The sequence below is a fragment of the Hibiscus syriacus genome, unplaced genomic scaffold (genome assembly GCF_006381635.1).
Source record: "Hibiscus syriacus cultivar Baekdansim isolate YM2019G1 unplaced genomic scaffold, ASM638163v2 tig00110325_pilon, whole genome shotgun sequence".
In the NCBI taxonomy this organism is placed as follows: Eukaryota; Viridiplantae; Streptophyta; class Magnoliopsida; order Malvales; family Malvaceae; genus Hibiscus; species Hibiscus syriacus.
The window spans coordinates 385,889-391,250 of NW_024062683.1; the positions used below are offsets into that span (position 1 = coordinate 385,889).

Below are 5,362 nucleotides of genomic sequence, written 5' to 3' on the forward strand. Positions count from 1 at the left end.
TGTGCTGCTTGAAATGCTTCGCAAGAGTTGATGGATGGGCGGAGAGGGGAAGAGCAGGGCTCGGTAAGAGTTCGTTTGTTATCGAACCTCTTTACGATTAGAGGAAGGAGAGGAAGAAAACAACGTAGTAGAAAGGCGAGGCTTCCATGGAATGATAAGAGGAATAAAGGAACTGAGAATCATTTTTTGGATAAAGCAGGCAGTTACAGACTTACAGCCATCAATAATTTGTATTAGAATAAATAAAATGAACTATGTAAGCAAATCTGCCATTTTTAATGATTTTTATATTCAGAAACAAATTTCACAACCATACACAAAGGGAGACTCAAAACAACCGATACATTTCATCTTTCGTAGCAGTCCATTGAAAATATATGTAAATAGAAAGATTCACATATAAATATTGCAGTAATAAAGAAAAGAAAAGGTTCTGTCCGGTCTACTGCTCGTCCCATTCATCACTCTTGTATGAAACAAGAGTGTCAACGTTGTGTATCTGCATAACCCCAAATAAACAAATACTTAGCATAAACGCCACCCCCCTTTTGGCCTCAAAATTCTATTGATTGATTGATTACCTTGGTATCAAATGAATGCAACTTCACCATTTGTGGATTTGCAATCAACTTAGGGTCACTCTCGATCCAAGTGAATGGTACTGCAACATCCTTATCAGCGTACGCCAAAACATCAAAAACACCTGCAAGAAACGAGAGCCTGAGACGATCAGATGAAAGAAGGCGATCCGAATTGCATTTTTAACCAATATGTTTCCACTTACAAGGTTCATCAAGGCATGGCAAGTAATACTCGAAGTAATCTGCCTCATGATTGCCTGAATTTCTCTCATAATTTCTCTGTCACTCTTTTCCCTTGACACACTGCATTCAAAGACACACAAAAATGAAAACCCGTGTCTCAGATTTCACACCAAAACGCCAAAAATATTACCTTTTCTCGACAATTTCACTATCAGTCTCGATGCTGAAATTCCACCTCTCCAAGACCTCATTGGTTGCCTTGCTCATGATAACAATTACAACCCTCTGTAGTTTCCCAGATTCCAGCCACTCTTTTCCCAACAATTTCAATGTGAGAAAATTTTTAATTTTTATATTTTAATTTATACATGTTCAGTGGCAGAGTTTTACCAGAAAGCTGAGCTGTGAGATTGGTAATGAAGGATTTAACACCTTCATCTTGAGTAAGCAACATTGGAAGCCCATATTTCTTCACTTTGACAAAACTTTCTTATGGATAAACTCCTCGATTGTACAGAATGCTAAACAAAATCAATTCTTTCATTAATCACAGAAATTTTCTCCAAAAAATAATACCTTGAGAGAAATCAATGAGAATAAACTTCTCCTATCTTTACCCATTCGCTGCATATCCTGAAGAAGGAAAAGAACGAAGTCAGCCAAAAATTTCCCAGAAAATCCAGAAAGGGGAATAAGTAAGAAAGCACGTTACCGAAGAAGTCGCTCACGATCGCAGCTGATCCTCGAAGAGTGATTATATCTTTGGCAACAGTTCTTGACGCCATTCCGCTTATTCTGGGATCAAATTTTGAATAAAATGAACAAAATAATCGGTAAAAAACAGGGGGAAAGGCAACTAGAATTGGGATGTAGGAAGTAGAGATTATCGTTTGGGTTAGATGGAGATGAATATCGGTAATGGCTGATGGGATTTCAAGAGATATGGGGTTTGAGAAGAAAAATAAACCAATATATGTAACGGCTAGTTTCTTGACGTTCGACTTGGAGCCAACTACAAATTGCGTATTTAACGGTAAGAGAACGTGGGTCCTTTTATCTCCGGACACATAGGATAATTAGAGCATGTTTGTGTAATTTTTATCATATTCTTTTTATGATAATTCTATTATATTATTATTTATAATCAAAGAAATTCTTAATTATTAACTGATTTAATATCTAATTAATCAAATTAAATTTCAGTTCGGTAAAGTAATTCTGTTAAAATAGAACAATAACCCCTGCAATATACGTTTAACTACATTAGGTTTATATAAACGATAAACTCACACTACTAACGGGGTGTCGTGGTGTAGTTGGTTATCACGTCAGTCTAACACACTGAAGGTCTCCGGTTCGAGTCCGGGCGACGCCAAATTTTTCATATTTTTTAAGGCAAAAGCCCGTTGTCGCTGCTTTGTACTGCTGTTTTCAATTTCCAAATTTGTATCAAAGCCTTGTTTTTTTTAAACACTGTGTTGTAGGCAGATCTTTGTACTGCTATTTTCAATTTTCATCTGCTGCTGTGTTGTACGCAGACTTTGGTTGTTATATCAGTTTTGCATCTCCGGATCCGTAACTCCCCTTTAAATATGCTGAATCGGCACCCTGTATTACATGGGAGATTCAAACTTTCTATGAACTTATAGGGTTCTGAAATCTGAATCAAGTTGTTCATCATCTAGTTATCCTCATAATGTTTTTAAATGATATTGCTAATGTTTTGAAACCAATGATCAAGATGGAACCAGTTGCTTCATCATCCCCCTTAATTTCCTTTCTTCAACACTATCCGTTGTTGACTTATGATATTCTTCATATGCTACCACGATTTGCATCATTTGGTGCTGAGAGCAGGGGTGGTGCAAGGGAAAGCAAATCCCACTTTTTGCATTTCATGATCCAAATGGTTTATCGACTTCTCGAACAAGGAGGCCCATACCTTAACATTTTGTAAACAGAGAAAATAACAAAGTGAAACCAACGTTCTTGCAATATCGGCACATGCTGGTTGGCACCCATAATCTGGAGGTGATGAGCTACTGTTGATTATTCCACCCATGCTGGTTGGCATGTGCAAAAGAGAAGTTTAATTGTTTTATGCATGGTTGATCAAATTAGATTTCATTCAATAATATTTTTTACTCAAGCTATCACAAAGATTCACTTTATTATCATATTTAAAAGTTACCAAAATTAAACATTCTTTGCTAAACTCTTGTTTTTCACTGAATCTCTTTCATTTAAGACAAAGAATAATATCTAATAATCACCAAACATGCTTGGTGACAACGAACATTACTTGAACCTTCTAACCTGAACATCAACTTTGACAAGTGCAAAGCACAGCTCCGAGTTCACCCGAAAAGACCAGAGCTGCACGATATTGCCAGCCACGAGTCGATTATTCATGACTACTGAGTTCCATGCTTTGGTCATCACGTAGAGTTTGTTTTTCCCCATCTCCCACCTATTGAAACTCAGTCCTTTCCCCCATGGAAGGGTCTAACAAAAGCACTTCCATTGTTGAGCCTCCGTTTCGGTGAGGAAATCATGCGTTTTGATTTGGGAAAACGGCACAGAGAATCTACTGGCTGTGGGGTTAACATCGGAGTAAAAAAGAGTCTTTTGAATGACCAAGATCAAACCCGTACCACCCATATTTTCGAATATGTGCAGTTTGAAATCATCCGGCAAGTCAGGTGTTGGCATTGGGCGGAGGGGTTGGTTGCTGTTTCTTGCTTCTCTTCGGGTTGGGTTTCAGTCCACCGTCCCATTCATCATCACCATCTTCTTCTTTGAACGGTTGTTTCCGTTTCATCCTCGCCTTCTCGTTGAAGTTGAACGCCACCTTTTCTTGCATGCAAAGAGACTGCGGTTGACGTTCATTGTGTTGAAAACCCTTCAGATCCCCATGGTCATCGCTTTTCTGCAATTTTTCTTCCTCAAACTTATCTATTTGAAGCAAGCATCAAAAAGACCGCAATCGGGATCAATCGCGATATGATCGAAATCATCAAGACTCAATTGTTCCATCATTTTGTTTGTTCTCCACTGCTCTGCGATTGTAACTCAAAAAGAACAAAGCTTTTTATCTTTCCTAGGCTAAACTAAGGTTGTGATTTTCTTTTGTTGCAAGTAATTGCTTTGCAACTAGTAAGTGCAAGGGGGTGTATATATATACAATTATTTACTTGATCAAAAAGTTGGGGTTTATTGAGGAGAAAGACGGGTTAAATAAAATTACAATGGTCATTACTAGTATAATTAGTGCATGTTTGTTTGTCGATTTAATTTATTTTTTTATTATATTCTTTTTTATAATAATTCTATTATATTATTATTTACATTTTTTTGTTTGAAGTATTTTATATTTTATAAAAATATATTTAAAAACATTTTATTAAAAAAGAAGTTAAAAATTGAAATTATATCAAGCTTCCTCATAATTAAACTCCTAGACACGCTTAAGCATCTCGTCGTAAACATCAAGCTTTTGCCTTTGATGTCGAGGATTCACATGGCTCAATGAGTCCACAACTCTACTCTCGTAGTTCTCAGTGTCCTTTTCAATCGTCATTGGGGGAGTGTCGACTGTGTCGCTACAACTACTTCCTCTAACTAAAACAGATTAAAAAACAATGAAAGATTCGATTATTCATAAAATAAAAATTAGAAGAACGAAATTAAAAGAAACGGAATAAGCTTCTTACATAAACATTAGTGAGAGAGGGCAAGGTTTAGTGATTAAGAAAAACATGAGATCATAGAGTGATTATTGAAGAGAGAGTGAGTTTTGAGTAGTGAGAAGAAAGGTGGCGAATGATAGTATTAGTGACGGAACTTGATGATAGAGTTTGGTAGACACTTTAAAATTTAAAAAAATTAGAGGTTTAAATTAATTTTTTCAAAAAAAATTAAAGGGTTCAGTTTACAAAATTTAAAGAAAATTGGGGTATAACTACAATTTTTAAAATTTTAAGAGACTTAATGAGAATTTTAAAAAATTATGAGAGAGATTTAATTAAAAACATTAAAAAATTAAAGCTTAATATGAAGTTTTAAAAATTTTATGAGGACTAAATTAAATTTTTTGAAAATTTCAAAGGTTTAAATTATAATTTTTCAAATTTTTTGGACCCAATATATCCTTATTGGCCTCTAGATAATAGCATTTCTTCTTTTCTTAATGACTATTTCTCTTATTAGAGTCAAAAAAAAACTTTAGTCTAATATGGCCAAACAGTTCCAAACAAGTCAATTTAACACGTCATAGCAATATTCCGTTTTTCACATTAATAATTGTTAACGACGAATGATCAATTTATTACAAATAAATAACTTTAGTGATTATTTTTTGTTTTTCAAATTTTAATAAAAAAAATAAAAATTCACTTAAACATCAATAATTATATATATATATATATATATAGTTTACCCAAATAAAATTTGACAATGTGAAAACAAATAAGTCCCGACAACCTTATTGTCTTACCAAAACATTTGAAAGTCCAAAAACACATCTTTACCGGTTCCCACCCACCCGCCCACCTACCTTCCTTCTTCTTCATATATGCTCTTTCAGTTTGGTTTTCTTT

The 5,362-nt window shown here is 34.9% G+C and overlaps 1 non-coding gene and 1 pseudogene across 1 annotated transcript; one reads left to right on the plus strand and one right to left on the minus strand.

The window, feature by feature from the left end:
* Nucleotides 1–442: 442 nt before the first annotated feature.
* Nucleotides 443–1,549, minus strand: LOC120118059 (annotated as a pseudogene).
* A 516-nt stretch (nucleotides 1,550–2,065) lies between these two features.
* On the plus strand, nucleotides 2,066–2,139 carry TRNAV-AAC. The gene has a single exon. It is a non-coding gene; the product is annotated as a tRNA-Val (tRNA).
* Nucleotides 2,140–5,362: the final 3,223 nt, after the last annotated feature.